The following is a 307-nucleotide window of genomic DNA, read 5'->3' as shown; positions in this document are numbered from 1 at the left end:
GTGTGAGACTGTGGAATATGGTGTCATAGTTGTGATGGAGCTGCCGTTGAGGCAGGTATGCATTTTGCCCTTGCCCAAGGTCATATAGCAAATAAGTGGTATATTTTAGCCAGGTCTTGTTTTTACAGCCCCACCCTCTCTACTACTCTATTCCTTCTAACATGTGCTGAAAAGCAATTTTGTTTGTTTGAAGAAAAAAAATAGTACTTTCAGTCCTCCTAATGAATTTAATCATGTGTAAGCTTTTTAAAAAATGGAAATGTATTGGAAATTCCCTGGTGGTCCAGTGGTTAGGACTGTGGGCTTT

General features: G+C 39.4%; 1 pseudogene; it reads right to left on the bottom strand.

The window, feature by feature from the left end:
* The window catches only part of LOC104983894, a 1,016-nt pseudogene that overhangs the window by 366 nt on the left and 343 nt on the right, over window positions 1-307 (bottom strand).

The sequence above is a fragment of the Bison bison genome, unplaced genomic scaffold (assembly GCF_000754665.1).
Source record: "Bison bison bison isolate TAMUID 2011002044 unplaced genomic scaffold, Bison_UMD1.0 scf7180017863627, whole genome shotgun sequence".
NCBI classification, from domain to species: Eukaryota; Metazoa; Chordata; class Mammalia; order Artiodactyla; family Bovidae; genus Bison; species Bison bison.
The sequence above is the reverse complement of the archived record's forward strand: the minus strand, read 5'-3'. Positions and strand labels throughout refer to the sequence as shown.